Source organism: Hippocampus guttulatus, chromosome 21 (assembly GCF_054856545.1).
Source record: "Hippocampus guttulatus isolate MCC_2025c chromosome 21, RoL_Hgut_1.0, whole genome shotgun sequence".
Lineage (NCBI taxonomy): Eukaryota > Metazoa > Chordata > Actinopteri > Syngnathiformes > Syngnathidae > Hippocampus > Hippocampus guttulatus.
In genome coordinates, this window is record NC_141281.1 from 5,656,994 (window position 1) to 5,680,979 (window position 23,986).

The following is a 23,986-nucleotide window of genomic DNA, read 5'->3' on the forward strand; positions in this document are numbered from 1 at the left end:
TTTCTTTGTTGCTGTCATGTATGTTTGTGGAGTTTGCATGTTCTCCCCGGGCCAGCGTGGGTTTTCTCCGGGTACTCCGGTTTCCTCCCACATTCCAAAAAAACTTGCGTGGCAGGCTGATTGAACACTCTAAAATTGTCCCTCGGTGTGAATGTGAGCGTGGATGGTTGTTTGTCTCTGTGTGCCCTGCGATTGGCTGGCAACCGATTCAGGGTGTCCCCCGCCTACTGCCCGAAGACAGCTGGGATAGGCTCCAGCACCCCCCGCGACCCTAGTGAGGATCAAGCGGTTCGGAAAATGGATGGATGGATGGATGGATGTTTGTCACGTTTCTGTTATTGGTTGTTTTTTGTCAACGCAACCTAGCTACTGCATGTTTTAAGTGTAAAACAAGCTTTTGTTGACACTGACTTTTCAAAGTCATGCGCAAGGCATGGGAAATCCTAAGACCAAGTGGAAAACTGGGAGAACATTAGTGTTTTATTACATCATGCATGTTTATTTATTTTGGGAAAAAGTGCATAAGGTGATGGCTTTTCGCAAAGCAGCAGACGAGAAGGGGAAGTAGATTAAAGATGCTAAAAACACTCAGCTAATAAGCGTACCTGTCATGATTGTGTTTGTGACCAACAGGTGGCACTGTAGGGCTCTCCCTGCAACTGCACACCTGTTGGTCGTTATCTGATTATTGCTTTAAAAGGACTCCCAGCACGTGCACTCAGTGTCGGGTCATTGTTTGTTTCTTTGTTGCTGTCATGTATGTTTGTCATGTTTAGGTCATGTTTTTGGTCATGTTTCTGTTATTGATTGTTTTTTAGCTTCAGTCATGGTTTTGTTCGATACTTTGGATTCTTTTTGTTCTCAGGACTTTGTTTTGGATTTAGTTTTCTTTGTGTTTTTATCAATACACTTCAAGTTCACCCTGCTCCTCCCTCCTGCCTGCTTTTTGGGGTCCACCACCACCTCGCAACGTGACATTATAAAACTAAAATGATATATGAAGAAATATTTACCCTTTTATTTGTTCATTTATTTGTTACAAAGGACAGTGCAGCGTGCTATTGAAGCACAGGTGGACATGGACCACAGAGCGCTTGAAGCCCACTTCAACATAATAAGAATATGATTAGTTTCATGTTAACTCTTAACTAAAAGTATGTTTCCTGTGAGGCAAAAGTAAGTCCGATGAATTTACAGAAGACACGCACGTCATGGCGCGTGGTCAACATGCGACCACCTCTGCCTCAATTTAAGCCAGGAAAATCCCCGTATCCTCTAAAAATTCCCCACGTCATGCAAAAGTCTTGCTTGAGGTAATACATAATAGAGGATTCATGATGATTTTGATTTGGAGGTTTGAATACATACTATAAAAGCACAATGTGTACACTGGATATTGACCATTTACTTAACAAGTCCCCAAGGTGTGATTGACGAGTCAGAGCTGTAACTGGGCTCGGCATCCTTTTTTATGAGCAGCGCTGAAGCAGCAGACATAGAATTTTATCGGCAGAAATCTATATATTAGATAACGCATAAGAGTGTGGTTGGTACACCTTTCATTATTATCCCCCCTCACCCCAACCCATTGGTTCTTTGAAAATGTAAATGTCGCCCTCCTTGAATTGCATGTCCCCGAGAAGCATCATGTTCAAAAGGAAGAATTTTTGCCGAAATGCATTAGCCACAGATACCGTTTTAGCACATGTATCACAAATAATTGCATGAGTCAAAGTTACTTCTGGGCGCACGGTAGCTTCAACTCAAAATAAACATAAGCTGAATGAATCAAAACAGACTCCCCAGATTCTGTTCACACACACACCTACACGCATGCTCACCCTTGGATAATGTCATTATGACCGGTGCGGTAAGATGAAAGACAGCTAAGTGATGTAAGAGGGTCAACCAAAGTTGAACCGCGTACGTCACTCGTTCGCTGGCGAGCGGGAGCACGTCCAGCCCGCTGACTGAAGTCTGATGACTCCCATCCGGCGTGGTCCCGAACAAGGCGCAACGTCGCAAAGATGGGGATAATTGAAAGAAATGAGCACTTCAGATGTCATTTTAGCGTGAAACATTTCGATGCAGCTTCTTGAAAACCCCGTCATTATCATACAACGGCTCATCTTTGAAACGTTTTCTATAGAATTAGATGATCCATTAGTAGTTTGCGTTTATTGGGCTGTTTCAAGCAAAAGTACTACCATTTGGAAACGTATATGGGTGTACTCGTCGGATCGGTTTGCATTACTTGCTGCCAGTCGCCCCATCCCGCCCACAGGTTTTGAATAATTCCCATACTTCTACTTCATAATAAATGAAAAAGCGAGACTGGGCTGGAATTTCAGCCTATGGCTAATGAGTATCCAGTGTTGAAGACATCTGCATCGGGGCATGTGGAGTTGAAGACCATCCGATTGGGTGGGGGTGGAGCGGGATTGAACTATGCATGCGCTGCCTCATTAGTCTCCAATCTCGGGAAAACAAAACCTCAGGCAATAACGAGACCGTTTGCTCCTGGAGGATCATTGATTTTCATCCAAAATTAATTGACGCTTTAAGAAGCTATAAAGAGGGACACATATGTGCAGACATGCGTACAAAAGTCCACATAATCGTAGACCATGATCATTTATCATGTGCTTTTTTATTTTTTTTTTAAACACGCTGCGGTGACCCTTAATTGCGAGGTTAATTGTGCTATTTCTAATGTTAACACCGATGTAGTTCACAAGCCATCGCCTCAGATTTGGTCATTCAATTTTAATCCAAGCTTTTATTGTTTTTTATTAGGTCTGAATCTGCATGTTACCTCAAGGGCATTTTCGATGAAGGCCCTCCACGCAAGTCATTCATTGGGAAGCTTACTCATTCCTATGCTAATGTTATGGGATAATATTTGTTCCTCTGATTCGCAATAACCCAAAGTCCACCTCCGCTAATAAGATGGATGAATAATGCAAGATGCTTATACAATGTTTAGGTAATGCATGTCTTTGGAGATGAAACTCCTCCGCGGCCAGCCTCGGCTAATGGGAAGTGACTGTTCTCCCACGGGGATAAAAAAGATGCCCGGTGATGTCCAGTAAACCGGCAGTTTCCCTTCATACCAAACTCAATCGTTAGCGCAAAATGTCACATGGTCCAAAGACCACCTGTCAGTCAAAAAGCATCGTGTCATTTTCCATTTCGGAAAGTAGTTATTCATTCCCTTCTAGCTCCTCTGCGACTGTTTATTTTAAGCAAGGAGCTGTTGGTTGCGATAAAAACATAAAATGCATGCCATGAAGTGCTTTGAAAGTAATCGGTGTAGTTTTCAAACTAATTCTGGCAGGATTTAGGACAAGTTTTGTGCGGCAGCTCAAATAAAGGTAAGGTACCGGTAATCCTCTCCAATGCTTTTCCTGGAAGTGACACCAGGGGCTGGGGGGGAAGAGTGGGAAAACTTTCTTCACCTGCTAAAATCTGCAAACTTGTTTCCATACACAGTCGTCTTTTCAACTAATATATTTTATTTTTATTTTTTAAATAGTTTTTGTGTGTGTGTCTGTGACTCTTGCTGACAGTACTTGCAACACACACACACATATATTTATACACAGACACAATTTTATTTTTGGGGGGTCATCCTAGATTATTGACCGAGTCTTTTAATCACTAGAAATACATCAAAGGGAGCAATCAGGTCAAGGAGCACTAAAATAAAGATGCTTGCAGTCATCAGGAGGTAATTTGTCCTCTTGAAGACTATTTTAAGGATTATAACATACACGTGTAAAATGAAGGAGGCTCTTCAAATGTTTTTGACCCAAAAAATACTTTTGATGAAAACGGTCCTACTTTTTTAAAAGGTTCTCACACTGATCCTTGAAAGTGCCATTGAAGTGGACAATAAATCAACATATTTTGAATTTTGCAACCCAGTAACACACAATTCTACACTATCTTAGTGGGACGTTAACGAAAGCGACGCACTGATTTTTCAATATCTCCTTTTACAGTAATTTTGTTGGCCTACATGCCTTCTTGTGCTGGGTGACGACGTCTTATGCCGCTTTGCAAACGTGATCATTGCTTGCAGTTTTCAACCCCAAAATATGAATTGACAGGGGGCAAGTGTAAACCGACCTGAACGGAAGAATGGATGCAACCAGCACTTCCGCGTTTGGTGTTCGTGGCTTGTTTAATCTGGTCTGCGTGTAAATACATTGCGGCACACAGCGGTGTTGGCAGGAGGAGTTATTTCCTCATCTTTGAAAAGTAAAAACTCACCTCAAAGTATCCTCTTTTTTAAAACCCCTTTTTTGTTTCTTTTTTCCAGTGAGATGTGGTCCCAGTTGCTTTTAACATATATTGACAACGGAAAATGATGTGTCACCTGACCTTTCCGCCGGAAATGCTCAATGTGTTGCCATGCATGAGGTCATCTCGACAGGCAACACATTCCAGCACTATGTAGTAGCACTTCCCTTGTTACAGCAGCATGTTTTCATCACCTCCCCACAAGTTTACATCACATAAGGTCTCTAAGCCACTGACTCATATGTGAGCCCCCCGCCCTCCCATCTGCCTTTCCTTCAACACATGTACTCCCTCCCAAAAAAAACACATTCCACCTTCTTGCGTCAAAAGGATACCCATCTGCCCCGCAGCCAAATTCCATCCATGTTTTCAGGGATGCAAGGCTTCAGAGTGCCTCCTGTGATGAGACCAGAGCCCCTCAGAATCGCTACAAATTATTTGAAAGTGGAACCACCAAAGTCTTTGTCTCAACCGCAAGAGGTACTGCTGATATGTTATGAAGATGTCAACAAGGCGATTTGGTGAGATTGCGGCTCGTCAAGTCCAAATACTACGCTGCTGAAGACGTGTACGAAATGGCACATTCCAAACAGCTCTATCATGGAGGCATTAAACGATGTCAGAAAGAGTGCCCGAGGCTGCTGGGGTATGGTTCAGCCTTATCTCCAACAGATGAACCCTTCTGGCTCAGACCTGGCAACTATCAACCCGTCCCAGTGGTTTGCACACAGCTTCTCGTGAAAGAAGTGCGGATGCAGAGCACGTACGGAGAGCACACATTAGAAAGCTTTCCAATGGACTCAGGAAGCAGCGGTTGAAGTGCAGTTCACATAGCAAAGCATAATTGGATCATCATTTCATAATATTTGCTTTCGTCACTGCCATTAGTACAAATTGGCTGCTGCAAATGTGGAGTTGTCGACGAGTTGACTGACGTGGAGTACTGTTTGCAATTGAACATTTCAAGAAAGGGACACTCATGGCGCAGTTGTCCCATTCACCTTATTTCAGCGCAACAATTCTCACGGTGCACATCTGGATTATTTTGAACCAACTTTTTGCGGCTATGAACATATGGGAAAGACACGTAGCTATTTTGTTAGCTTGCCTATGCACATATAATCCACCGTGACTTTGCTATTCCCATTGTGTCTAAAAAAGAAAATGCAGCATGTTTGCACGTTGCACATTAGAGAGAGGCAATGACATTTCCTGTTTTTCGTCTGGCTGTTTAGTCGCCTTGGCAACACAGCTTTGATATCATCAATAGCGTCTTCGAGCGGCCCTGATCTTTGTACCCAGTTTCCTAATAAGCCCCATCATAAACTCTAGATCAAACGTTAGATGAGCTATTTGCACACTTGAAAATTTGCTGTCAACCCAGACAATTCTATTGATTTCCATAATGAAACATTTTTTGTCCGTCATGACTGTCCCAGACAGATCAATCAGTCTTGGAGCTCATTAATCAGGAAGAGCCATTATTGGCTGATTTAGTTATGATTGTATTTGCATCAGGAAGCTCTTGCCGCACCTAAACGGCAATGCCTTGAACGTAGCACAGCAACCAATCATGTTTTGTCATCCACGTTGCTGTCCGGAAGCCAATATATGTTCATTTTCAAGAATGTTCAAATCTTTGTAAACTCTAATAGAGCAAATCCATATTCACGATATCAATACTCTACATCTCGGCCCAGTGAAAACATCGTATAGGATCAATTGCTTTAGCCTCAAGGTGTGCAATGTGCTATTAGTAGCTTCTCACAGTCATGTAAATCAGGGGCTGGAGATCGATTTAAAGTCATGCAGGCTATTTATGACGGTTGACTATTATGACTACAATGTAAGTATGAATACCACAGAAACTGGGTCTTTAATTGCATGCACATTTCGGTACCGGAAGAAATTGAATTTGCCGGAAAAATATGCCCTTAAAAGATGATGTTCAACCTTTTGGGTTCAAAATACAGATGAGCATCTGAAAAGGGGTCCTACGACCACTATCGTCGCTGACCTTTGCTGAACCAGTCTTGATCTGCTTCGGGGAAAATAATGAACTTTTCATACTTTACAATCACACTGAGAAAAAAAAATGTATACAGGGGTGGCAGCCATGGGTCAGCTGAGTCTATTTGGCCCTGTGATAGGACAGGAAGCAGATTTACGTCAAACAATGGACATCCACCCAGAGAGAAACAGAAATCACTTCTCCTTGTGACTTCAGCTTCTGTTTGTTCCTCCATCATTCCTCGTGAGCGGTAATTGCACAGCGAAACATCCTGTTTTGAGTTACCTAACTCAATAGAGCTGCTGCTGCTGAAAAAAAAAAAAAAAAAGAACAACAACAAAAAAGAAAACAATAATAAGAATATTTCCTAAGCTGTGTAATGGCAAGAATCGGTGGCAAATGGGTTGTGACAGAAGAATGCGGCAATGGAAGTTAATGTAGTCTAACATCTTTTATGGTCTTTCTTTTGGGCCTACAGTCAGTATAAGGTCAAGCTGGCACAATGTCGGTTTTATGTTGCTGTAAAGATGACAGACCCCCTACAAAAGGACATTATGAAAGATCTGACAAGATACCAACAAAGGTGGTATGATTTATGCCGGCATCTTTGTCGTGCGGTGGCCCGGGTCAGGGAGAAAATGGTAGCCAAGGTTGTCTGCGCGAGAGAATTAAGTGTCCACACTTAAAATACAGCCTCGGCTGTGGGAACCAGGGAACAATCAAACGAATCAAGACCAAAACAAAATTGGGATTATTATTTTTTTGTTAGGCTCTGTGGAAAAAAAACAAACACCCACAGTAATTCTGACAGCAGGTAGTGAGGTAAATCAGCAGGTGATGCTTCCTGCTGATGTGCAAGCGGAAGGAAGCTTTGAGATGAGACGGGAGGGACGTTGGGGAACGGGTGAGTTGGCGAAGGGATTTGGCCAAGCAGATGGTGATCCTCTCACGCTGGACGGAAGTGGAGCCCCGAGAAAGATACAAGGAGAAGAGTAAAGAGCGCGAACTGGAGAGGAAGGATGTGAGTCGCTTCCCAGGGCGAGGATCAACTAGCAGGTTACCCACCAGCTGGGCTGGATGGCATCAGTTCAGGCTGGGGTTGACGAGAGCGGGTCAAGGGGGGCGTCTGGAACTGCAGGGGGGTTCAGGAAAAAAAAAAAAGATTGGTGAACTAGAAACAACGTACAGGTTGATAATAATTCTGACGGGGCACGAGACTATGTTGAAGAGAATATTATGTCTTTTATACAGCTGCCTATCAGTGTGTGTTTAATGCACAGCATGTTTGCATGCATATTTGCACTGAGGATTGAGAGAAAGAAATGTCATCAATGCTGCATATCACATGTAAGCATATTTGACAATAAAGTTGACCTTGAACCTCGAACCTTGAACACCTCATTTTGGGCCATCCGATTGCATTCCTGTTCGGAGTAGTGTGCAGTGTACAAATTGTCACATGCTCACAAGATAAGTCGATTCATTGCAAGACTTCTTTTATTTAGGTGTTATGCACGTAAGACCCCCAACAGATTTTATTATTATTATTATTTTTTGTGTGACAACGCAGAACAAAAGCAACTCGGAATATGGAAATGACATAAGTGCAATGTGGAAACTTGAAAGCTCGAGTGTACCAACCAAGAAGGTATCTTTGGAGATAGCAAACATTTGCATATTCATCAAGTCTGGATTTTATTAATGAACTGGGATTGAGGAGGCAGAGTTTCTGAATTTCTAAACAGAACATTGTTTTGAAATATAGTTTCTGTCTAGTAGGACTTTGTTTTTTTTCCAGAAGGGAAAGAATTCAGAAGGGAAATATTTCAACCACATTTTTTTTCTCCACACTTCCGATTTTTGGTTTCACGTGCCAACAGTCAATGGGGTACAGATTTGGATCTTGGCTCCAGTCTTCATATGTGAAGTTCTCCCTCTGCTTGCTTTTGGTTGCCGGGTGTTCCGGCTTAAACTAAAGGTCTAAAAGTATCCATTTGTGTGACTGTGGTTGCTGGTCGCTCCATAATGTACCCTGTGATTGACCATGTTTCAAAACTAGACCTTTGTAGTTGCAGTTTGAATCGTGACTTCGACTTGGTGATTGTCAAAACTCCAAACGTTTTTTTTTTTAAACATCTGTACTAAAAAGTGTAATCCTCTTTGCGATGCAACAACAAAACAGATGTGAAGGTAAGTGCAAGGAGAGGGAATTGCGGCAGGGGAGAGGAGAGACGTGCGGAAGTGTTGGAGAGCGCGCGCGTGCTTTCATTCATCCTCGTCTCCACCCTTTCGGAGCGAGAAGATGAAAATGAATCCCAGAAATAGTTGCAGTTTCCAAAATCCAGACACCAAGCTGTTCCCTTTGCCATACGGCAGCTGTCTTCAAACGTCTGGGATGACACAGCAAGCAAGCATCCTGTTTATTGACTAGCAGCAGGAAGCGCTTCCAGGGCTAACAATGCGCGTTACTTCCAAGTCTCCTTGCTGCTCTTTTTCTTTTTTTAAAACTTCTTCCCTCTCTACCCCTTCCCCCGCACCCCCTTCCAAAAAGGAGCCCTTTTACAATATATCGTCCAAGGGAAGCTGTGCATCAATATTCATTCATGCAGCATCGCATTGTCGAGCAGAAATAGTAACGGCGATGAGCGCTGCATTTATTTGTCGTTTACCTCCCGGTATGCTAATATAATGAGCTTCTGCTCACCAAATAACCAAAATCTGCATGGACACTGATTCTTTACCGGGTTTGCCACCTGCAACTGGCACACGCAGGATACAAATGACGCCTTTAGGGCTTTTTTGTTTCCTCTCAAGGGTAGAGATAGTGATAATACTGGGCTACATTTTCTTTGGAGACAGTAACGGTAAAATTGTATTCTTTTATCAGGATACAGTGATTGCCTTGTGGACTTCAATAAAGCAATCAATCTAAATGCAGGACACTGATGAAACTGCACACAGGGGTACCACAGGTAGGCGCACACATGTTTTTTACTGATGGCATGACTGAAACGATCTGTCAACCCAATCTGGCCACGGATAATAAAAATCTTACTTTAAGGAAGTAGAAATGTCCTTAATAAAGCCTAATTTGGCAAATATGTATACAGTAAATGTTATTCCGGATAACCAGAAGTACATTCCACCAGCAACACTAAAAAGAGCGCAGCTGCTGTGCATGGTACAAAGTCGATATACATTACACTTGACTGTAGCCTATAATCCACAAACCTCCTCAGCCTTTAAAGGGATGTTGAAGAGCACGAAGTCTTGTGTGTACTGGCACAGGTTAACACGGCAGCCTCTCACTGACATCATGTAAATAACATAGCTTGCGATGCTGTTCCTCCAGGGGGGCCAATCAGGTTCTGGCGGGCTGTTGCTGCCTGCGTCGTCTCAACCATGATGGTATTTTCAAATGAACAAACAGCTGTACAGGAGTAAACATCAGCAGAAGAAGGACCTGGAGGGTGTCAAGTCAGTATCAGGAGCAAGTGGATCTTGAAAATGTTGGTGTGGAAACTTGGTTTCAATCACAGTGTCGTTCATTTCAGACTTGGGGAAGCGATTCCGGGATGTGATTCCGCAGCTTTGTGTGTGAACACGTGACGCGTCACGTTTTCTGGCAAGAGCTACTGCGCAACTGGATTATTGTCCAGCAATTAGCCCTGTCGGGAACATTGTTATCAATGGTACGTTTGAGGAAAATTGACTTCTTCCATCCACTGACAAAGGGGCTCCTTTGTCGAGCAAATGCTTTCCTTGTTCTAGCCAAAGGATTTTCTGGGATTTTACTTCTTCCAGAGATCCAGGAGAAATTCTGCATAAAAACTGCACGGTTACGTACATTTAAGGAGGTTTAAGGACCGAAAAGAAATGGAGCTTTCTCTCCCCTCTCTCACTCGCTGGCTTTCTGTGAGTGACATTGTTTACGTTTCACTTATCTGCGGCAGATGTTAGCTGAGTGAAATTGAATTCCTGGCAATGAGTGGGGGAGAGATGGCCCGGCGCATCCTTTTTTATGTCGAGGGACAGGATTTCTCCTGGCCGGCCTTGATCCCTTGATTGTCTGCCCACGATGTTGTTGGTGGATAATGACAAAGGTCAAGGGTGGAAGAGGCTCTTCCTGAGTCCCAGGGCCAAAGAGCCGCTGTCAGTGCGTTGGTTTGGATCAGATAAGAAAATCTCCAATGGAAAGTTGTGGAAATGTGCGCAATGTGTGACAAAATGGCAAATGATATGAAGCGGTATCAGCGGCGCTACAAATCAGCTCTCTAATTGTGTTATTCGGTAGTAAATGCACCATTAAATGTTTTAATCGCTCCTCTGAGTATGCAAGTCAGAGCAAAAAAAAAAAAAAAAACTCTTTATATATTTTTTTCATTTCATTTCTTGCATGTTATCAGGATGGCCATGCAAATCTTTCTTCAAGATAAATCCCGCAGTGATAAAATGTCTTTATTGGATTCCTGAGACGGATGTGAAGACTCGGAGATGAAATTGCTGCTCCCAAATAAAAACACAGTTGACTTTCCCCCAGAGTGATAGGATTTGCCGGTGTGCTGTAGAGTTGCCATTTATCTGCAGTCAAAACCCCACCAAATCGTTGCTGAGATGATGCAGCATCAGAGTACGATGAAACCAAGAAAGCAAGAGTGTCCCAAAAAAAAAAAGAACTGTGGTCCCATGTCATTTACTGTGAGGCTGGTCTCATGTGTGAGCGCTCTGTTTCCTTGTTTACACCAAGCCGTTTCTCAAACCGGAATAACAACCCTGGACAAACATGACTATCAGCTGATTGTGTGTGTATGGGAGGGGTGGGGGGGAGGTTCCACAAGCATGTGCAGATGATGCTCAATAGCAGCGCAGTTCTGAACCGCCCAGAAAGCTCTTTAACTCCACTACCTCTTTGAGCACAAACAATGACGACAAACAAATAATTTTAGTAAGACACCCTAATGGACAGAGCATTAGCGGTTCAGAGGTTACGCCTGGGCCTTTTGATGTTTTTCATTGTCTTATTTTTGTAATCACGGCATAATTTAGTTTGAATGTGAAGTGCGGTTTTCTTAGAAGATATTGTAATTAGAAGCAATTGTGAGTGACATCGTATCAACCTCCAGAGGGCAGGAGTGACGATATCGTCATCTACTCGTGGCTGAAAACTTAATAAGGAAAAGTATAGAGGCTATACCACTAGAGTGAACCCCTCTCAAACACGGGGGATGCAAAACAGACACTATTACAAAAAAAAAATAAAAAAACCTGCTGCTGCATGAATGTGCTTCTGCTGTTTGTGTTTCACTGAAAAGTGCATCAGCGCCCCCTTTTTCGGATGCCAAGGCATGAACCAAAGTCAGCATCTTGCAAAAATGATTGCTACAAACCCCAAATTTCAGCTGCAGGGGACTCACCACTGTTGTCGTTGTTGCTCCCTACTTCTCATTATGACTGTCTTGCTGGTATATTTGTCACGGAACTGACAGATTACATCTGTGGCAAGGCCGTGATGCATCCGTGACTCTTCCGCAAGAGACGGTCACAACAGTTCCTATGGTGATGTCCTTATTCTATAAATACCCACGGCCATGTTTTTTGTACAGTTTGTGTGTCTGTTCAAATTACAAAATGATTGCTGAATCAAATTTTGACTTGAAAGGAAATCATTTGTGGTCCATCCCGCCCCCCCAAAATGATCTATTGTTTAAATAGCACGGCGTGACTTGGAAGGTCAGTGAGGATAACTCAAGCAGGCTGCTCTTTCACTCCCACGCACGAGAAAATAAAAACAACGGCAAACGTTTTGTCAAACATTAAAGCGTAGCACTCAGCGCTCGTTCTTGACCAACGACACAGACGGCCCTCATCACATTCTCATTGGATGCTGGACCCATAATTTCTGAAAGTGTTCTGAAATTGTGAGCTTTTAGCTGCCATAAACAATTCATTCTGGAGCGAGCGAGCAACAGCGGAGAGGGCTGTGGGCTTTTTGAGACTTGATCTCAGCGGTCGGTTCTAAAGGTAAACTTGCAATTTAACAGTTGGAGACACACAGTATCACTAGCGCATTCTAATAAATGAAAACAACCTCGCCTGACTTCTAAAAGTCACCGTGTCAGACGGCGCGCTGACAGCCAATATATATATATTTATAAATAATAACAAATCAAAATGACTACAAGTGTGGCGTGCTGCTCGGGAATCATTTAATCCAACCCTGCCGAAGCTGACCACATTACTCTTCCAGGCAAGTGTGGCATTTGCATGTTTCCTTTGACTTTTTTTAGTCGATGAACACGCAAACTAATTTTGCTGTAGAATCAGACTATCTCCATGATGATGATTATTTTCTTCCAGAAGCGAGGATATCAGATCTCCGCATTCAAGCGGGCGGGCACTGTCCAAACTTCCATGGGTGGGTTAATAAATGCAATGCCTTGACTGTAATAATTCATCCCACATATCTTGTCCATGCATCACATGAGTATTGCAAAGCACCTCTGAAATAGCAACAAGCATGAAGGTGCCCTTCCGGATGCCTAAATAAAATGCACATTTCTTACATTGGAAGAGACCACTAGAACTAAACCTGTTATGATTTCAGTGTGATCCCTCGTAAGCGTGAAGTTGACCCCTTTATCAATGCGGCCCACTGAATTGAAGTAGCGTCGGGCGTTTGTGTTGAGGACAGTTATCATTCATGGCTGCTTATGGGGAGGAAGGTGGCTCGGGAGTGTTGGTTAGGAAATATACAGATAATGGTGGTACGAAAGCCACATTATTAAGAAAAGGAGGTGGAGCAGCAGGGTGGTGCCATCAATCAGAAGACATTTGAGATTTACATCGATCCACTTTTATCGGAGAGCGTAGGCACAATGTGGCTGATCTCCATATTCATATGTAGAACTCTGTGCCATGTCATTAATAATCCCAAAGATGGTCCATAAAACCGATGGTGTAGCTGTGGCAATGCAATATGCGGATGCTGGCGGGCCCAAACAATGTGTGTGTGTGTGTGTGGGGGGGGGGGGGGGGGGGGTTGATTAGGGGACATGGATGGAAAAGTTGATAAGGGGAAGATGTAAAAGCAGCCGCACATCTGCATCCCCGCTGGAGAGCTTTTGGAGAGGAAGATGAATATGGATTCCCATTAGAGAGCGGATAGTTCATATCCAGGTGATTTGTTATGAGGTATCAGCTGCTAAAATCTCGTCTCCCTTCCGTCTGCGCCGCCACTTCTCAGTTGAAGTCATTTGCCAAACAAGATTCCTGCAGACGGCTCAGATTAAAATGCAGTTGAATGAAGTGGCAGGTGGCAATCACATGCTCCCGAGCCCTCCCCCTTCGAGAAGTATTTTAAAAAACAGAGCGAGTGGATGTCTTTTAGTGCGGTAGTACTTTGGCAGCAGAACACAACCCGATGCTAACGACCTCTGATGAAAAGTTGGGAGATGAGCATGTGTGATGAAAATGCATGCAAGCGCACGGAGAAACCATCAAGAAAGAGCTTCTCCGAGACCACCCGTCACTCCCGGCCGGTTGATCCATTTTTGACACAAGCTCAGCGCATATCATGCCACTGATTCGTTTTGTTGAAGATGCTAACAAGGAGAAAGGGCCCGTAATTGAATCCTGGGTTGAATTCTTGTAGTCCTAGAAAAGAAACAGATCGTGCACCTAGCTCTTGGAAAGAAGCTCGTCAATAGCCTGGCTACAGTCAAACCTCCCCTGAGAAAATCACCAGACCTCTCAACAGCTCCGCTCAGGAGTGTCGTCCATCTGCCTGACATCTCCCCCTGCATGCCTGCATCATTGTGTGCTCTCCCGGCCAGCCTGCATACCTGTTTGGTGATTGCGCTCATTGCACCCCCCTTTGCAAGTTGTGCCTTGGTGTTTTGTCGAAGGAACTGTCGAGAGAACTTTAGCCGGTTGTGCAAAGCATACAATTAATCTAAACTAACGCTGTGTGAAATGTGTGAAAACTGCAAACGTGAACACTGTGCACTGATCAAGATATGTTCTCCTGTCACTCGCAGTCCTGGAGCTCAGCTGCTCAGTTCATAGCGAGACAAGGTCAACATGTTTTGCCAAGGAGGAGATATGCGTAGGTCAAAAGTGTATCAAGGAGAAAGAAAAGCCCTATTCAGGCCCAGGCATCCACGGATTGACAATGGATGAAGATGGAGATCACGAATGCACAATGGTGCTGACCTCAGTCGCTCTGCAACATTCACTCCTGCTTTCACCTTCATATCTTTCCACCCGCTTCTCTGTGTTTTTTTTTCTTTCAGCGAATCAATAAGACCCGTATAGAATGGCTGACTTGAAATTAGCTGGGAAAAGTAATGACAAAAAATATCAATAAGTGTAGATAATGTGACTCCAAACGTCTTTATTGCTGTGGCTGTAATGGAAAGCCATTACTGTTTTACTGCCGAATTCCCTAACCAGTTGTAATTGCAATATTATAGCCTATTACAAAGCAGTTGTGATATTTTTATTGATGCAACATCTATATTTCCTCTCAGCGGAACGAGCCAAACATTAATAAACAGTAAGATACTCTAGGAGCCTCATGTTTGTAAAAGTAGCAAAGCAGCTACTTCCATTCCAGCGTGTTCCAACACAAACCTCTAATCTATCTTTTTTTTTTTTTTTTTCATCTACCAGTGGCAAGTTCAAACATAGATTCGGGTGTCGTTGATCCCTTTCAGTGTTTCTCCAAGTGTCACATTCTGTTTGCACGGCTTCCTGAAGCGTTCGCCGGCCACGTGCACAGGGATCAGTATGCGTGTGTTTACAGTACTCCGTGATGATACGCCCTGGCAGGCATCTCAAATATGCAGGTGACCACTTACGCTCCATTGCGGCTTTCCGTGCTACATGGAATTCCAAGAAAAATAGTGGGAGGCAAAAGTAAACATTGATATGTAGAGCTTGATGAATGTGAAGCAGTGTTATATAAGCTATAGAGCTCTTCGGCTGGCGGGGTGAGCCTCAGAACCCGACTTGACGTAGGTGCCTAAGAGAGATGTTTTAACGCAAGCTGACTGTCAAAACACCTGACATGCCGCAACCCGCCACGCTTGCTAAGAATGTGTCGGCAAAGGCTCTCTGCGGCCCGGCGTAGTATTACAAGTATGTTGCACAACACGCTGACTTAAAAGCAGGAGACAAAATGATCAATGTGATTGAATGCCATTGCCAGTTGAATTTACTGGTCAATCCCCAGCTGCCTGAACAACGAGCTGGATGTGGATCAGATCACACATCAATTATCGATGCTCGATCAAGTGACCTCGAGATAGACATTTGGACCTAACAGAGCTTGGTGAAAACGCTGTCTGGGATGAAATATTGTGACCCGGTTGCCTCAAACACAATAAGTTGCACGGCGGACTACCAAACCATCGAGCGCTTCACTGTTTACAGTCCGGCAGAGAGTTTAACGACATGCAACAATCAGCATGCATTCCGAAAGGCGGCCCATGTTTAGTTTCCACTAATAGCTGCAAGGTTTACTTCAATTGTTGTTCTGCCAATTAAAACCGCTCATTAGAGACCGATGGCATAGTTACTGTAATTAGTAGCCACGGGCCATGTTGGAATCTCCAAACACTCAGAGAGAAGCCGTTATAAGAGCGAGTCATCACAAGTCCAGTTTTTAAATGTGCGTTACCAAACTTGCGTCCTGACAAGGTTGACTTTCTGAACACGTGTGGCCATATTTTCTCTTGACGTGTCCAAAAACAGTCAGCATGTGTCCTGAAATACCTTCACTGAAATCAAATAACTAAATAAATAAATATCAGGAGTCTTCAGCTCAGTGAACATCCACGCTCTTTGCTGGTCATGACAAAGATGATAAACATAGTGACGACCATAAAACAGTAAGTCAAATTCATTGAAAGGGAGACAGATCTTTCAACGCCCCAAAGCGTTCACCTCGGGCCCTTTACCCTTTCACCCGTTTTCCCTTGACAGCATCTCCTGCTCCATCCTGCATCAAAGTCATGACACTGCGCCGTTGGACCAGTGGATGTTCAACCACGTCCCAGGGCACCAGCTGGCACGCAAACACTCTTTACACTTCCCTCCAAAGTGAGCCTCCTGTTTTCCATCTATTCTCCAGCAGAGCAGGGGAGTGATACGGGGTGGGAGGGAGGGCAATCGAGGGCAGAGGCAGTGAGAGGCGGGGTGGGCTAGCAAGTAAACACTAAAGGTTACCATCCCCATTTCACATCAAATATCAAGGACACGAGTAATTACCGCATACAGCTGAGAGGTTCCGACACCCGGCCTTGACTATCTCTTCTATCTGCCCTTGCGATGGCCTGAGCCGAAACACAAGGAGCTCCCACCGAACGGGGTGATGACCAAAAAAGCATGAAAATGACAGATGCTAATTGCAATTCTCCCAAAGTGCAGTTGTAGCCTAATTGCATGTCAGGATGTGTCCGATTATTCCCCCGTTTGTGTTTGGCTTCTGGAGGAGATAGATTTCTCTGTGGATTTGATTCCACCTCTGCTGTGCAAACACCCTCCTCTCAACATTGTCAATGTCACGCGGCATAATGCAAGTTAAAGACCTTACGAGCCACCGGTGCAGGTTTATTAGTTTGAAGGTTACTTACAGAAGGTCTCACAGAGAAGGTTAACTCCAAAAAAAAAATAAAATAAAATAAAAATAAGAGGAAGCAGTGGAGAAAGCCACAGCTCTTATTAGCATCCTGGTGTGACTCAGTGTTGCGTGTGGCTGGCGTTGGTGAATGAGCACAGGGTGCGAGAGTGTGAAGTTCTACTTGTCGCTTTGTGGGTGGGCACATGTACTAACTGGACGAATACAGAGTCAACCAGTAAAGGGAGGGAGAGGGAAGGATTTGCGCCCTGGTTTGGAAGACCAGACACATTGTGAAATTCCCAGATTAGGGCACTGTAAAAATGCTAAACCGTGCTGGTCAGCAGGTTGGGATAAGCGTTCTTTACTACGGAGGGTGTTCGGCGTGTCTGCCAGGGACTGATAGCGCGAGGATGACATTCACGTCCACTCGTGACGTTGGACTGCCTGCTCCTGCTCCACACTGACCCACATATCACACCTATGTAGCAAAAGTCCCAAATAACAGCGGCAGAATCTGCCAGGGCTGCTAATGACTTCTCACAATGGGTCAGTCAGCCTGCCGTGGGTTGATGTCAAAGCAAATCCCGCAATAAAGAACTCTCTCGTATCACAGAAGCGAACTTGAGCGCTTTCTACGAGCGTCTGCAGCTAAAGCGCCCGCTCTCGAAATAGGAAATGCGGCCGTGCAGCCCACCTGCGCTAAGAATAGTCAAGACGCAAAAGTGAGAGCGGAGTGTCTCAGCCGGGTGCGAGTCACCAGCAGAGAATGATCAATTAGGTGCCGGTGTGGGTACCCCGCACGCTGTCATGGCTTATTTGGCTCGGTGCTCTTGTTATTTACTGAGCCCGGGCCATTTGGGGAAAGAGGTGTTTTTTTTGCCACGGTGCAGCCCTCCCTTATATTGTTCCCAAGGGATGACAGCCATGTCTCCTGTCATTAGAAGATGTGTGTTTGATTCAGGCAAGCGGCGCGCCGTGCGTTGCAGTCATTGGAAAGCCGTCTGCCCGCTCGGTTCGTGTGTTGTGGGATGGAGGCGGTGGCTTGTGTCATTGCTCTCTGGGGCGTTCGCGCGACCCTGTTTGCCCGTGTGTTTACCTGTCTGCTCCAGTCTGCCAGCTTGTCTGTCCGTCGTTATATGTCACCTTGCTGCAGCAGTGTAGCGGACCTCATGGTGTCAGTCCCCTTGTTCAGCCTCAGAATGACACCAGGGGACACACTCTTCATTAATAGTATGCTTTTTCCCCCCTCTCATTTTTGTTTAAAAAAAATGTTTTGTCTTGTAATATTATAGATTTATTATCATTGTTTTTATTTTCAGAATGTCACAAAGACGCCTTCATAATGTTGCAATGTGAACTATAGCCACACTTATCAGCACAATAAATATTCATACAGCAATCAAAGCCATTGTTGTCCTTGATAAAAGCCAAATTACACGTTCAGATATCATGTTATGATGCTCTGTGTGGTGCAAGTCAAGAACCGGAGGAAGAACAACAGATATGGTAAACTCAGTAATTGTTCATTATTATTTTATAATGAAACAATTTGCTCAATTCATTGTCCGGATGGATACATAGGAGTCATCAGTGAACACAGTTGGTGATTTTGCTGCACGTTTGTTTATTTTTCCCTGGAGGTGCTGTGATGGTATAATTCCCCACTCATCCTGTTGCCAGTAAAATGCCGCTAGGAACAACGTGTTTCATTGGAAAGCGGTCATGAGATACGAATGAGTCATTCTCAGCAGGGCAAAGGTATCTGCCGGGGGAAGGAGAGAAGGGCGTTCTCTTTCGTGGATGATTATCACCTGATTGCTGCAACCACCGTGATAATCATGTACAAACTAGACCACATGTTTTTTTAATGGGGAACTTGATGGATATTTGTTTAATGTGTTTAAAATAGCCGGGAGGAAGTAAGTAAAAGGACAGTGGCGTCATTGTACCTTTCACCGTTTAACATTTTATTTTGAACATGAATTTCACTTTGTTATTCCTGTTGTTGGGGTTTTTTTTGGGGGGGGGGGTGCGGGGGTTTGTGCCACAAGTAATTGTTTACGTAAAACCTTGTGTGGATCACTCTAAATCAAAGTGCTTACCAATGATATCCACGATTTAAGTTTGGAAGAATGGACTTGCATGCATGAAGTGAAAAGGGCTAACATCGTAACAATTACATGAGAGAAAACTCACAATGGAAGCCCATAATAGGAAATGACATAAAGGGTTATGACGCAAAACAAGTGGATTTGGGTGTAGGGGTTCCTTTTGACAGAAAGAGAAGGCAGGTGAATGACAAGGAAAAGGGGGGAGGGAGGCTGCAGATGGGAGGAGTTTACCACAGGAAGTGCCAATGACACACAGATCAAATAAATGACATAACTGTTCAAAGTCCAACTACCTTCAGTGGCCGGTGAGGTCATACCGAATAGGATTTGTTACTTTGGCAACAGCAGGCTGTTAGGTTGCCCACTAAGAGTGTCCTAATGTACAGACCACCGCTGAGTCAACAAAGCCTGTGTTTGGAGTCAACCTTTAAAAGTCACGACCTTGGCGAAAGGTGCAGGAGAGCTGATGTGTTTCCTATACACCGCAGCTTCCTAAAGTTCACACGAGGCATTAGCGGTGGCTCATCAGCTTTCCTGACAATAACACAATTCTGGTTAACTACACTTGAGAATATTTACCCACGTTCATTTTTTTATAAGGCCACAAACCCTCGCTTGCATTATTTGTATTCCTGCAAGAAATTGGAATCCTAATCCGATGTCCAAAGTCTTACTCAGAGTGCTTTTACTGCTTCAAGATTCACTTCAAAACAGATGGCCATTCATTACAAACTTAACCAAGTGGAAAAAGTCCCATTCTGTCTGCCTCAGAGACAATAAATCCTCTCGTAAAATGCCATTGTAATTCTCATCACTCCAATCATCAGTCCAGCAAAGGAGTCGGCTATCTGAGCCCGTGATACAGATCTGTGGCAATAAATGATCGATTTGCGTTTGGACAAGCATGATAAGCAAGTGGTAGACTCACATTGTTCACTGTTGTGTGAAGACAAACCCACTGTGGGCAAAAAGGCCTTCCTCTCGATGCCAAAGATTGAGACGTCCACAGGTAAAAAGGGAATACAATTAAAATGTTGCATTGTTGCCAAAATGAAACCCATGACAGCAATAACAGGCGGTTGAGGCGGTTTTTAAATAAAAAAAATTAAAAAATTAGTCGAGAGTATTTTTTTTAAGACCTGATAGTAAGTCATCCATTAATAAAGTAGTCAGTGGGGGAAAAAAATGATCGCTCTGTGGCCCCATCTCTTAGCCCTAATTTGAAAATCACCACCCCCTGAGAAAAAAACTACCAAACAGAAGCAGAGGTGCAGAAACCAAAAAAAAAAAGGCTTGGCTTCCATTTGAAGAGTGCCAGTGAATCATGTGAAACGAGTTCTTTGTTAACTGAAGTCTGGATTTAGTAACCATCAAATTCCAGACACAATCCAGGCCAGGTGAGACAACAATCACCTGGTTGTGGCATGAGTGATAAACTATGACTACAGTATGTTTCCTGCAACGTAGCATTTAAACTATGAAACAGCGCCACGTGCTCCTCATGTCCCAAGAATGCGTGAGTGGGCCGTCTTCAGATTGGTCATAGGTGATACTTTATCAGACCAGAGCACGTTAAATTTATGGTCATGGTAACCTGATCATAACCCCCAACCAGACCTGCCCACTCCCTTTCCTCCCCCGGAATGTGAACATTGTCTACATCCAAGTTTGCTAATCAGCGGCTTGGGTCTCTGTTTATACCATGGCCTCGATAAATCCCGCCCCCCGAGAGTCCTGGTTCCCACAGAGATTGGCAGAAAAGAATAAAATACCGGGCATTCCTTCACCAAGTATAATATAGTAGTCCTCAGTGGTTGGCATTAATGGAAGGAAAAACAACATGTATCCTCTGAATGCACCGCCCTGTGCGAAACAATGACTATTGAACTGTCCCACTGATTTTCCAGCACCTTGAAGATCTGCCGCCGAAATCTCTTTGTACGTGACTGCAATGCTCAAACAAACTTAAAAGTCCTCTAGGTGCATGTGACGCTTTTTGTGTTTGCCGACTGCAGTTTTGAGGGAGCGCGCATGTGTTGAGCGCAGCAAGGGAGTATTTGTTCATCGGTTTAATTTTAACATAGAAAGCGCTCAAGGTAACCAATGATAGGAGGCGAACAATGTTTCCATTCACTTGCATGATAACCTCAAGGCTGGATGACAAAGCCTGCATGGTTCGGGGTGAGAAATGTGATACGCTATATTGAAAAAATATTATAATTGCTAACCCCCATTTGACTAGAGTTCTCTCCATCCATTCAAAGTGACCCCTGGTTTGAATGAAATGCATTCTTAGATCTAAATCTGTGTTGTTTTTGCTGACTAGTCAGGCAGAATATTTATGCTTCCCAACTGGTGGCTACCAGCCATTTTGGCCTCCGGAAAATGTAATGGATGGGTCCTTACACTATTTGGCAGCAGTACTAATGAGGTTTACATTTTTAAAATGTTCTCAAAAGATTTAAGCACATAATCACTCTGAAAGTTAATTAAAATTGCATGAAGATTCCTATTCGCAACTCTGACCAAAAATAAAAAATAAAAATCCACAAACAACTTTTGGGGACAAATGTTATCTTTCCAGTATTTTGGATGCCTCAAAAAAAATGTGCGTACAAAAGTCATGCTGGGAGATAGTAATGAGTACATGATAAGTGTTGCTTAGATTTATGGCTAAATACCCGCACAGATGCTCGCATTCCATTGCGCTAATAATGTGATGTTTGTGTACTAACATGCTGCACAAGGATGAACATGCATGCATAACATCGCTATGCCCAACCGCTGTGGTTCAACATCACATACAAACTACAGTATGATATACAATGGAAACTTTTTGTCAGTGGAAGAAGCCCTTCACCGAGAAGGGAACCATATTTGGTCACTGTTAAGTTCGGTCAAAATGGACCCCACATACTGAGACCGTAGGCCCATGTGATTTTATGATGGCAATTATTCAAATTAGTATCAGTGTAATTGGTCCCATTTGGGGGGAAACAATGTACAATACCATCACATATTTCCATAATTTTCTGGAGCTCAAATGCAGAAGCATTTTTAGTTACCTAAAGGAGGTTCAAGTGAAATAAACATTAGTGGGCCTTCAGATCTTAACTTACGATAACGTTTATACATGCACTGTACGTATGATGTTTTTCACAAATTCAGAGGTGATTTAATAATCCAGTATTTCCTTATTTCATAAGATTTTGTAATTGATAATCCAAATCAAAGACTACTTCGTTTGAGTGGAGCTAGAATCCCAAATCCTTTATCATATTGGTGGCGGATGATATTGATCCACCCTCTCCCCCACGTAAGAGCAAACTGATGTATCGCTGTGCTCTCAATGCGAGCACACAGACCAATTCGTGAAGCACCATCACCAAACATCATAAGAGCCCCCAGACTGATTGCTGTGTCTGATGCATGTCTGTTTAGCAGCTATGACACACACACACACACACACACACTTATGGGGAGGGCACCACTCTTCATCTTCAAGGTCAAGAGCCAGGTCGTTGACTGATGGAAGTGACACCATGCGGCCCATAGTATACACATGTTGATCTGTCCCCAGACGTGGGCTGACAGCGAGACGTGAGGCCAACGTCGCACGAAAGCATCATTGCATTTCAACGAGAGGATCTTATTTGTGTGTCTGTGCTAAGTGTGTGCATATGATGTGCAGGGACGTATTTGCAGGCTGGACAAGCCTCAGCCTTGCCAAGTAATGTAATCCAAAACCAGGCCAATGATTATCTCCCCTCCCCGCAAGCGCTGACTCAATTCTGATTTATGATTTGAATGAATATTGATTTTCCAGGAGCTCTCCCCCCGCCCCCACCCAATCCCCTCCTCTCTCGCTCTCCATCCATTTCTGCTTTAAAAAAAAGAGTGAATAATATACGTGCATTGATTTACAATCAATTATTTTTATTTTCATTTTATTTAAGCCTGGACAAATTTCACTGGCCCCCACAGAGGGCAATGCATCTTTATCAATAGTGATGTACCTCATTACTAACTGGCCTGCTGAGAGTTGGCGGGGAAATAATGAGCAAAGGTTTATTTCGGAATCTGTCATGCCGGCATAAACATCGTCTGCCGGTAAATTTGTCGCTGGAGCCTTTAGGTGACACTCATAAACAAATATACTAAATGAACACGTCAGCTCATTTTCGACTGAATCTTGCTCTTTAACCCTTTAAAGGGCACTCACTGAAATACTTGATCATGACTGAACTAACTACATTACAAGACTCTTTATCTTTTGTGTCATTATGACCTAACATACGGTGCGTCTCCTACTCTTACATTTCAATAATATGTGATGAAAAAATGGATTATATTCCCTTGTGTTTTGTGTTTGGTCATGTCTTTCACAAGAATAGTTTTCTGAAGTCCTCATTTAAAAGGCATTGACATGGTTCTTTAGTTGACCCGAATGAATAGTCACTGGGTTGTGTTTTTTTTTTCTGTGACATCCAAAATGTCATTTTATTTTTTTTCAAAGGTACAAACACATTTTCAAAAATCATAAATGTTTTTATTGAGCAGTGACTTCAATGTGAATTCATCAGTGCTTTTCCGTGGAAGCTGTTGATAAGTGGTGACTAATCCTTCATACAAAAGTAACTTCTGCACATGAACTTTTATGGGTACAGTCGATGAATGGCAGTGACCCGATGATTTGAACTCAGAGTAACAGGTCATTAAATATAAACACATGGACAGGAGCATTTTATTCTGAGGTCAAATGTCCCTTGTCATCATATTCTATACATCGTCTGCTTCACTACAATTAATTTAGATTCCAGCACTCCTGACAATTCGCTACAAGACAAATGTGAGAAATAAGCTTGTTTGGCCCAAAAAAATAGCATAACATTGGATCATTGACTTCTTGCTCAGGTCCTTCATGGTGACCATTAAAAG

At 43.5% G+C, this 23,986-nt stretch overlaps 1 long non-coding RNA gene across 1 annotated transcript; it reads right to left on the reverse strand.

The window, feature by feature from the left end:
- Positions 1 to 3,197: 3,197 nt before the first annotated feature.
- On the reverse strand, positions 3,198 to 17,091 carry LOC147186842 (uncharacterized). Its single transcript, XR_015099078.1, has 3 exons — positions 16,951 to 17,091; positions 7,382 to 7,448; positions 3,198 to 7,267 (listed from the first exon to the last, which is right to left on the reverse strand). It is a non-coding gene; the product is annotated as an uncharacterized LOC147186842 (long non-coding RNA).
- Between the last annotated feature and the right edge of the window lie 6,895 nt (positions 17,092 to 23,986).